This window comes from Hyla sarda, chromosome 7 (assembly GCF_029499605.1).
Source record: "Hyla sarda isolate aHylSar1 chromosome 7, aHylSar1.hap1, whole genome shotgun sequence".
NCBI lineage: Eukaryota > Metazoa > Chordata > Amphibia > Anura > Hylidae > Hyla > Hyla sarda.
The window spans coordinates 208,078,662-208,089,662 of NC_079195.1; the positions used below are offsets into that span (position 1 = coordinate 208,078,662).

Below are 11,001 nucleotides of genomic sequence, written 5' to 3' on the forward strand. Positions count from 1 at the left end.
CGTGTTTGCCTTTGGCCTGGGTAAAGCCAGCAAGTCCAAGACTGTTATGTTATTCAGGACAAACATATAAAGAGAATAAATCGATGGGCATTGGGCTGAAGTAGATCTAGAGTATTATATTAATGGGGAAGATTTAGCAAAACCTGTCCAGAGGAAAAGTTGCCCAGTTGTCCATAGCAACCAATCAGATCGCTTCTTTCACTTTTAACAAAGCATCTGCAAAATGAAAGAAGCGATCTGATTGGTTGCTATGGGCAACTGGGTAACGTTTCCTTTGCACAGGTTTTGATAAATCTCCCTCATGGGCCTTGTTTACTAAGAGTGTTGTGTAGGTTTCTTTATGGGTTTTAATTCCCTGCAATTTGTTTTCCACGGTATTTAATAAGGTTTCCCTACATTTTCCACTTTCCCTGCACTTTGCTTTTGTTTACACATGTTCTGATCTATTGGGTTTTCCTCAGCCCAAATCCACCACATTTTGTGTGGAAACCTTAGTAAATATGTTGTTTTTTTGTGAAAATGTCGGGAACACGCCCCTTTTTGGAGAACACGCCCCCGTTTCGGGTTTTCTTAGCAAAATTGAGAGTTAGTCGGGGTTTTTTTCAATTCTGGCGCAAATACTGGCGCAGACAGAATTTCTGGTGCACAATCCGACAAAACATGTCGGGTTTGCAGTAGTAAATGAGGGCCATTGTGTCTAACGCTGCACTGTGCCCCAGTAGTTCTGCGAGTCCTGCGATAATACTTATACTATGAATCACATGACCAGCGGTACAAAAGATGGGGGGTATACTAATGGGGGGGTAAATTGGTATTATTTTAAAAGGGGTTCTATTGCTATAGGACACAAAGAAGGAACAGTGTAGAACAGTGTTTCCCAACCAGGGTGACTCCAGCTGTTGCAAAACTACAACTCCCAGCATGTCTAACGCTGTACTGTGCCCCGGTAGTTCTGCCAGCCCTAGCATTATACTTTATTATTCTTATGATCAGCAGTACAAAGGATGGGGGGCACTACTCCCTCTGGGACTCTATTGTCTTGTAGGAGGAACACCTATGTGGGCATAAAGGAGTATAACCATGGCGGGGTTAAATTGATATAATTTTATAAAACAAGGGAACACAAAGAAGGTATGTTTTATGTGTAGGAGAGTGTTTCCCAACTAGAGTGACCCCAGCTGTTGCAAAACTACAACTCTCAGCATATAAGTTAAAGTTTTGAAAACTTTTTGCAACAGCTGGAGGCACCCTGACTGGGAAACACTGGTGTCTTGACATAAATTAGGTAACTATGACTTTTTTAGGGGTACAACAGGGGTAATTAGGACACGATTGCACTATTAATGGGGGCACGATAAGGAGATTATTACTGAGTGGGTGAGGTCACTATTACTTTATGGTGCACCCTTATAGGGGTACTCGGGAGAGAAAAAACAGATGTTTTTAAATCAACTGGTGCCAGAAAGTTAAACAGATTTGTAAATTACTTCTATTTCAAAATCCTAATCCTTACAGTAGGTATCAGCTGCTGTATGCTCCACAGGAAGTTGTGTAGTTCTTTCCAGTCTGACCACAGTGCTCGCTGCCGACACCTCTGACCGTATCAGGAACTGTCCAGAGCAGGAGCAAATCCCTATAGCAAACCTCTTCCGCTCCGGACAGTTCCTGACAAGTACAGAGGTGCCAGCAGAGAGCACTGTGGTCAGCCTGGAAAGGACTACACAACTTTCTCTGGAGCATAGAGCAGCAGTATTGCTAAAATGTAGTGTAAATGTAGCCTTGAGCTTACCTGTCATATCACAGAAAAAAATAATGCTTGTAAATATTGCTCACTAGGTCATGCAGATACTTTACATGTCTTTTTTATGTGTCTAGCATCTTTATTTTGCGCACAAATACCTTTGTTCTGCTGCTCACTCATTCTGACATCCACTGCTCAGGAAGGGGTGTGTCTGAGGCAAGCATTGAGCCCGCCCTCACTCACCATGCAGTCACTTTGAGTCTGCTGTGCTGGGTCTCTTCATCCAATCACTGCAGGCTGCTCTGTAACCCCTCCTCTCTGTTTTCATGCTGCAGCCTGATAGGACAGGAGTGAGCACAGAGGAGAGCTAGTCCTGGGATCCCTAGTGGTCTAGTTTATGTCATGATTTCTATAAAAACAAGATAACATTTTTTATCAAGTATATTTAAATGGTTAATGTTTTGCCAAGATGTACAACATATATTTTTTTTATAGAATTGTAGCTGGTAAGTAACCTAATCTGTGACTGCTATATATTGGGGATTCTTGAGAATAGGACATAAATGGAGATTAATATAGATATTATATTTTATATCTATTTCCTAGTAATAAAATTGTATAAATCCCTATTCTGGTTCTATCCTGTATAATAAAACTGTACATTTTATGGTGAAGCATAAGATATTGTATACTGTGGCTTGGTGTTTAGCTGAAATCCCATATAATTCTGTCACTTCCCCTATATAGAACATAAGCCATGTCAACCACTACTACACAGTAAGAGTAAATATATATGAGATAATGTATCTATTGTAAATTATATACGGTGTCTACGATGCAAAAAGGATCTGCAAAATTACATCATGAAAAATGTAATGTGTCTATATCATGGTTTTCCAACCAATGTGCCTCCAGTTGTAGCAAACCTACAACTCCCAGCATGCCCGGACAACCTTTGGCTGTCTGGGCATGCTGGGAGTTGTAGTTTTCCAACAGCTGAAGGCACCCTGGTTGGAAAACACTGCTATAGGACATATCAAATTTTTTTTTTTCCGTTCCTCTGTTATTCTTCCTGGAAATGTCTCACTAATTTGACAAATGGGTGTTAACATTCCCATTGCCAGTAGAGTGTTTCCCTACACAATCTGCTACTATACACCCTATATGACAATGGTATTGGTCTCTAATGACTAGTATGCAGGGAGTTGTAGTTTTAGTAACAGCTGAAGGCACCCTGGTTGGGAAACACTTCTCTAGGACATGTCAAAAGTTTTTTTTGTCGTTCCTTAAATGTCTACATAACAACAGTAATAATGGTCACTAACAACCGGCAATCAATGTCTAAATACATTTCCAGGAGGAGGTACAGAGGGACAGTACAACACAAAGATGCTTCAAAGAATGTTCTTTTATGGGGAGTACAAGTATTTCCTTAAACAGACATACCACTTTCAAGGGATACTGGGGAAGATTTATCAAAACTTGTGTAGAGTAAGAATGAAGCTGTTGCCTATAGCAACCAATCAGGTTGCTTCCTTTATAATTGTTCAGAGGCCTCTTTTAAAATGAAAGAAGAGATCTGATTGATAGCTATGGGCAATTGCTCCACTTTTCTTCCACACAGGTTTTGGAAAATTTCCCACAATAACCCTAAAGAGTGTTGTTTAGCAATTGCAATCTATTGCTGTGTTTTATCAGTCATTTGAAGCTGTGATAATGGTATGTTCTACAATGGGTTTTAGTCCTATTTTATGAACATGTTTAATTGTCTTTTGCCCAGTAAAACTGATGCTGCAAGGTAGCACAAGGGTTAACTGCACTAGAGTTAGCTCTTCTTTGAGGGCCAAAATTATACTGCAGCTATAGGTCAGGGAAGGCCCTGCTCACCTGACCTTAGCCAAGTTCGAGAAAAAGTTAAGTACATGCTGAGCATGTGTAGATACCAAGTACCAGGGGCGTACTGACCGGCCGGTCCGATCGGACGTTGCCCGAGGGCCCGGGCGGGTTAAGGGCCTGCCGCCGCTACTGAGGATCTGGGACACTTGTCCCAGATCCCCAGCAGACAGCGCTGCCTTCTCCTGTATGCTCGATGCACGCACATACAGGAGAAAGTGTCCCCTCTGTCTGAGCCACATCTGCAGCTTACACAGAGGAGACGTGACCTCCGCCGCCACGCAGCACGCATTACAGGCGCCGATGCCGTCACTCATCGGCACCTGTACTGTGGAGGGGAGAAGACGCGGGCCCCTGCTGCTGAGGAGATCACTGTGTGGGATATCAGGTGAGCATAATTTTTTTTTTAACTCTGGGGGTGTAACTCTGCATATACCTATGATAAAGAGGGAGGGTGTAACTCTGCATATACCTATGAGAAAGAGGGGGGTGTAACTCTGCATATACCTATGGGAAAGAGGGGGGTGTAACTCTGCATATACCTATGGGAAAGAGGGGGGTGTAACTCTGCATATACCTATGGGGGAAGGGGAGGAAAGGGGGGTTAACTCTGCCTATACCTATGGCGAAGAGGGGGGGAAGTAACTCTGCTTATACCAATGGGGAAGAGGGGGGGGGGGTTAACTCTGCCTATACCTATGGGGAAAGGGGGGGTGGGACTCTGCTGCCTATACCTAAGGAGTAAGGGGGGTTAACTCTGTTCCTATACCTATTGAGAAGGTGGTTTAACTCTGCTGCCTACACCTACTGGGAACGGGGGGGGGGGTTAACTCTGCTGCCTACACCTACAGGAAAGGGGGGGCTACCTAACTTTATACCTGGATGCCTAACTTCTTACCTACATACCAGCCTATCTAACTACCTACATACCCAGCTACCAAACTATGTACATACCTGGCATTCATACATGGCTGCCTGACTACCTAGCTAGTCCCCTACCTACCTGGCTTGTCACCTACCTACATATCTGGCTTTCTGATCTACCTACCTAGTTACCTATTTACCTGGTTACATACCTACCTGCCCTTTTACTGTGCAGGACACAAAGGAGGGCATTATTACAGTTTGTGGGCCTATCATTGGAAACATTGTGTAGAGGAGGGAAGGGCACTGGAAAAATGTAAAGTCTGACATGTTTGTCCTGCAGATGTTAAGAGATCCACATAGCGGTCTGATCCGGACGGAGAAGAAAAGGAAAGAGGACGTCGCTGATCACAAAAGACGTCATTGTGAGTCCCAAAATGTAACTGTAATCACTTATATGGTATGCAGATCTTGTGTACAGCTGATATCTACCGCCATATGGTCCTGTATAAAATCACTTATATTGTATGCAGTTCCTGTATAGTATACTGGTCTGTGTATAGTGGTTTTATTCAGTACAATATGGCGGTATTATCCAGTTATTGTGTGGTGGTATATATTTACTCCTTGTATACCAGTATTATTGCTCATGGAAATTTACCTACGTTTTAAGTGTTTCTTACATATATAGGGGGAGATTTATGAAGACCTGTCCAGAGGAAAAGTTGCCCAGTTGCTCATAGCAACCAATCAGATCGCTTCTTTCATTTTTAACAAGGCCTCTGCAAAATGAAAGAAGCGATCTGATTGGTTGCTTTGGGCACCTCAGCAACTTTTCCTCTGGACAGGTTTTGATAAATCTCCCCCATAAATTTTAGTTTATTGTGTGTGGAATTTGGGTGGAATAGGGGCGTGGCAGAAGATTGACAAGCTGCAGAGACTAGCAGAGATCCTTGCCTTTTTTTGGTCCGGGGGCCCCGAGTGTTGTCAGTCCCTGCCAAGTACTACATCTAGCCTTTCCTTAGCTTACAGGGTGCCCATTGTCCATAACATACAAAAGGAAGCATTCAGGAGAAAGGCAAATAATAAAGTGCCTGATAGCAAACAGAGAAAATCGAGTCCTGCATTCTTCGTAGTCCTGCTCTGGTTAGCAGTACCGATTGCCGAGCCAGCTGGATCGTGTCTCAATATATTCAACACCTTAAATGTGGGAACATGTGCAAAAGTCAACCAACTACCTTAGTCACACTCATAAGAAGACCCTGCTTTAGTGAAAACATTGGGATTGCAGAATTGCACTAGAGAGTCCAGACGTCTTATTCACATATCCACAGTCAAGGAACAAGTCAGACTATACTCTGATCAGATGCCAATTCATGTCCTGGGATAGTCACAACCAATGATTCCAAACTCCTACAAGTCAATCCATATTTCAAGTCAACGAACACCTCTCCTCTGCACCCTACAGTAACCCTTGCAGCGCCTACAGCCGGGGACTTGTTGAAGGAACTGTTACTACTGTTTACATCTGAAGTTTCACAAGTTTTTTGAGAAAAATATCACTGGGTCAACAGAACGGAGAAGAATTCTCAGAAAGCTAATGCCATGAAATGCTACATTACATCTGAGGAAGAGGCTTTGTTTAACCTAGAAACGCGTCATGACTGATGTTAGCAAATATTAAATCAATAAAAGAAACCTACAAGAGCGGCTACTTGGAGTTTGCGCTGTGGATCCAGGTTTTTCCTACTTGTATCACTGCCTTATTAATATCAAAGGCATAATCTCTCCCCATCTCTGGAGGAAGCACCACTATAATAGCTACAATAAGGATTTCCTAGTTGTTGTGGCTGATACACAACAAAAGGAGGTGATCATCTTCCCACATGGGGTCATATAGGTGTCTGAAATCCTGATACATTGGACATACTGTCCTATAAGGAGTTCTACTACTTTTTTTTTCCTTTTCAGAACATTGCATAGTGCCAACATGTGAAACCTCTTCAATGACAAATGATTGTGCACGCCTAGGGTCAGGTTACATGGGACTGTCACACCACTAGGTGCACAGTTGACAGGAGCACTAGTCCCAGACTAACTGCATTGAGTATCCATGGAATTATGAACAAAGATTCAGCAAAGTCATATCCCATAATCTGTACATTATCTCACATATCTAAAGCTGTGACATCCTATTACAAACTGTACTTCTATCAGATGCAGGTGTAGTGTTTAGAGCAGGATCACCTTGTGTTACTTAAAACACTTTTCGGGTGGATGTTGCCTCGAAGGTTCCTGGCTCTGACTCTGGTCTTTACTTCATGTCTTGTTATAAAAATTATTTCATGTGCTTTTATACAGTATGTTTAGCACATTCTATCTGTCAATGTAGTGCAAGGGTTAAAGGGGTACTCCGGGGAACTAAACCCATAGCTCATCCTTTCCTTCTCCCCAACCTAAGTATTTGTCTAAATATCATTCATTATCTATATAGTGCAGTTTCCATGTTACTGTCACTTACAGCTGTCACTTACTTGCAAGAAGTGAGAGATCTACGTCATCCTTTCAGCCACTCTATCTTGAAGCAAAGTGCTCATTGCCCCCACCTTTCAGGACAAGCCCACGTGACCTCTGTCTTGTCTGGCTTCACAGCATCTATTTGAAAGACACAGAACTAGCAACACCACGCCCCCTCCCATAGACTTGTTTTGAGGGGGTGTGGCATGACGTCACGAGGGGCGGGACCGTGACGTTACGCCACCCGCTCCAACAAAATGTTCTGAATGCTGGGGCAGTGGAGTACCCCTTTAAACCTTGCGCTTGGAGGGATACTCCCACAGAAGGTGTTTGATCTGCAGCAGTCAGATGTTGCTAATTCTTTGGGAAAGGCCAGACTCTCTAACAGGCTCTTGGTTCTCCTCCCTGGGGGCTGGGATGGAGACCATACAGCCTTTAGCCCTGATTGGCTAAAGGGTGACAGGTGACATCTTACCAGCTTCGCAGAGAATTGTGGTTGTCTAAACGAATGTCGGCTGCTGCACAGAGATCTGACATATTATCCCCTATCCTTTGGCTAGCGGATAAGATGTCTAGGGGCGGAATAACCCTTTAAGTTCCAGACATAGCTGCAACCTCACTATCGAATCCCACTGCAGGGGTTAAACCATCTAAAGTGGAGCTTTAGACACAATAGAAAAGCTAATGGTCCCTTCAGCCAAATAAGGACTAAGCCAGAAATCCTCTGGGCTTGCCTGTCCACGCGACAGATTAGTACCTGTGATGTCTCTGTTGGATGCCTTCAGGTCAGATGTATCTCAGCTAAACTCAAGGAAACATAGGTGAGAGAGAGGCTCTGCAAGTATACCACGAACCACCCCCCTGGAAGGCCCTTGCGGTAAGTACTTTCACTGAAATACCACCAGCATAGGAAGCCCCCTCAAGTGAATAGTAAGCCTGTATAGTCTAGTCAGTCACCAGTCAAGTCTGTCTTCAGTCAGAAGAAAGTCAAGTCAGACATCAGTCAAATTAAAGTCCAGTTAACAAGAAGTAAGACAAGTCACATTATTCCTAAAGACTGCGACAGTGGCATCTCACCAACTACTGTACGTCTGTATTTATGTCTACCCCAACTGTACTGTTTGCTGTAATTCTGAACTTGCAGCTACAGTAAAGTTTAAAGCTGTTATCCAATATCCTGGCTTTACAGGTGATGTATTCTCCTGGGGCTTTGATATGGGTAATTGCTTCCTTTGGAGCAGTGGTAAGTGGAACTGTCAAGAAACTACAACTACCATTATCACATACACCTAAAACTGCTACCATGCTCCCAACGTCAACCAGCCAGCCTAGTATCCCTATAGTACAAAGGCATTTATTTTTCACCTCTGCTCGCAGGCTTTACTTGTAGTGTCCCTTTAAAAGGGTAATTTAGGCAAACAAACACAGAGCTTATTTATTTTAAAAATAGTGCCAGACCTGTCCTCTGGTTGTGTGTGGCATTACAACTTAGCTACATTCACTTTATTGGAACTGAGATGCAATACCACACACAACCTGAGAACAGGAGTGGCGCTGCCTTTAGAATAAATCAGTTTTGTTTTTCTAAACGTGGATAACCCCTTTAATATCAATGCAGATTGTTCTACTTGTTGCACTATCCAGAATCAGTAAGAACCGATGGTAAATCTCAGCACTTTCTAGATCACATCCAAAACATATATTATTGTGTGTAATTGAGGAAATTCCTCCTTACAATAACATCTTCCACCTGTATGGTGTTGCCCTTCTTGCCCACTTGGCACAGAGTTTTTATATGTTATGGGTGAACACTTTATTCCGCACAATATTTACATGCTTGTGATCCAACGTTTTACGATTCTCTTCTTAAAATGTTGTTGTACTTAAGAACAACATGATTAAACCAGGTAAACCTTTACTGCAGGTTCCCAGGCGTGTTTCTCTTGTAGATTTGCTACATTCAGTAGCACTTAAAGAGATGGACCACTGTTAAACCGCTCAACCTTCTGAGTTAACCTTTAAGGGGATGAATGGAGGAGGAAGCGGGCTGGACATCTGAGTGCACTTGGGGTTTGGGAACACCACACGTGTACCAAGTAGGCTTATTAACATATACTGAAAAACAAGCATTACAGAGCCATGGAGTGAAGAAAGGTATGGACCCTTATATCAGTGTCACGCGTCTGTGCCAACATGTTAGTCCGGGGGATACTGATGACAAATTCCCTTTAAGCACAATGGATGGCGGAATTGAGCAACTAAAGAACAAAAAAAAGTCAACCTTTCCCCTATTAACTTTCACTGAAGACTTTTTGTCAACCAGTTGACTATCCTGCTTGGGGCCATGGTTGGTAAGAGCTTTCTACAACACATAAAGGATAAAGCTAACCTAAAACTTGCATGCCCGATCCTTTTTAGGCCTCTTCGGCACAGGGAAGGATCCACTGGAAAGTTTAAAAAAATTTATAAGATGTCCCCTAATTTAGCCCAAGTCCATTCTGACCTTCATCTGTACTAAACCTGGAAGACAATGACTGCCTTCACGTTTCTAGTTTTGCTCTTTGCTGACATGTGCTTGTTATGTGAACCACCCCCTGGAAGGAACACAAAATTAGCACCTGTTTGGTCAACTTAACCTTCAGTTTAACAGGACAAACATTCCTCCAATTTATGGACTCAATGACAGTGCCATAAAGCATGCAGACAGAATGTCTTGCCTGTCGCTGATCTATTTGCAGGCTGAAACAGAAAATGGACCCTACCCCTGGTTCCATTCAGTAAGATAATCTGTTTTATGGCCATCATTTCGACATTCGAGAAAGGTATATAAAACATAACAATATACTTAACATATGTTGTGGTTGGCCAAACTGCTCGTAATAGCTGTATGTGTCATGCAAATGTGTGCTTAAAGTAATACCGTGTTGTAGACCTGAAGGTCTAAGCCTATAAGCATATACGCGTTTAGGTAATGGCCCTACTCCACTGGTTTTCCCAGAAGTGGAAAATCATAGGGCAGCATGTGCCAAGTATCACTGAAGTCCTTGGGGAGACAATGGCTGACATATAGTGAACATTTGTGCGGTGGACATCACAATGTGATATTTTGCATTTTAAAAGATCACTGAAGATTTCATTCGAATTTTGGTCCTAGTCATTGTACAACACTCTAACACTATAGTAACACAACGGTCTCTTATATCTGGCAAAGTTTTCTGCTGGCATGGTAGTAAAACACTAGACACAAACAGATGCCAAAACCAAACCCATAGCCCTCAATGGGATCGTTCCTGTTATCCAGCATGTTAGTTGAGACACCAGGCTGGTCCAAGAGCAAGAAAAAAGAATGTGTCCTGCAGCATTTTCCTATCCGACTCAAAATCTTTTTAGTATAAACATAGAGAAAAAGCCTGATGACTACCGATTGTGGCATAAGTTGACGTCAGTTTTTTACTGGTGGTGATCTTTCTGGAGGTCTCTCTGGTTTAACTAACTTCTCCCCTCTCTTTTTAGGTGCTCCGTTTAGGTGTTGCCGCAGTACCAGTCTGTCTCCTGTGCCACCAGGAAGTCACATTCACGTCACTTCTGAACCTCTCCTCCGTTACGAGCCGCACTGCTCTTGTTTTTCTTGGGAGAAATTCGTTTTTTCTAATTTCTCCCAAGGTTTTTCTGGACCTGATGAAAAAAGGAATTCCCTTTGAAACGCGTTGTCATTTGTAACCACTATTGTTTCTTCTGTGTGAAATAATAAAAAGCACTGAAAAGACAAACAAGATTTGTGTCATCCCTGGGCGAGAGCTCCAGAAGTCAGATTTTTGTCAGACAAGGGCATCCCTGCCAGGAAACCATCATCCGCATCTCCTCTACGTCCTATTGAATTTTGTTTCTACGTGTCATTAAAGGGGTACTCCCGTGGAAAACTTTTTTTTTTAAATCAACTGGTGCCAGAAAGTTAAACAGATTTGTAAATCACTTCTATTAAAAAA

The 11,001-nt window shown here is 42.7% G+C and overlaps 1 long non-coding RNA gene across 1 annotated transcript; it reads left to right on the plus strand.

Moving 5' to 3' along the window:
- The first annotated feature begins 267 nt into the window (after positions 1-267).
- LOC130282171 (uncharacterized) lies at positions 268-10,733 on the plus strand. Its single transcript, XR_008846265.1, has 3 exons — positions 268-328; positions 4,842-4,923; positions 10,529-10,733. It is a non-coding gene; the product is annotated as an uncharacterized LOC130282171 (long non-coding RNA).
- Positions 10,734-11,001: the final 268 nt, after the last annotated feature.